The sequence below is a fragment of the Penaeus monodon genome, chromosome 19 (assembly GCF_015228065.2).
Source record: "Penaeus monodon isolate SGIC_2016 chromosome 19, NSTDA_Pmon_1, whole genome shotgun sequence".
NCBI classification, from domain to species: domain Eukaryota; kingdom Metazoa; phylum Arthropoda; class Malacostraca; order Decapoda; family Penaeidae; genus Penaeus; species Penaeus monodon.
The window spans coordinates 25,077,037-25,077,529 of record NC_051404.1 but is presented as its reverse complement, the minus strand read 5'-3'; positions in this window follow the sequence as shown (position 1 = coordinate 25,077,529).

Sequence of the window (493 nt, the reverse complement as noted above, 5' to 3'; positions counted from 1 at the left end):
ACTTCTAACAAAAATAGCATGTTATTTTATGTTTTTTTTTTTTTTTGTAATTTCTGTTTCATGTTTACATGAAATATAACATAATGTCTGTGTGTTCGTTTTTATGCATATACCTTGCTTAATTGTTTCTGCATTATTATTTTATTTTCTGACCATTTTTTTCTACTGTGCATTATTGGACTGCATGCTCCTCTTCATTATTTGTTGTTTTCTCATTGTTTTTTGCCTTGTCCTTGCATGATTCAAAATTATTTTTGTTTATATATATTTGTTACTGATTTTGCTGTGTTTTTATGGCATATGCATGTCACGTTTATATGTCAATCATAGGTACAGTATTTTTATTATAATAAAAGCAATCCATTCCATTGATTTTTACTATCCAAACTGATGCACAGGTATTTTTTACAATACTGTTTTAGGATATTTATATTCTCATAAAATAAGGTATTAAACTGGTAATATATAAAATGATATTTTTTGTAGCCAGGTT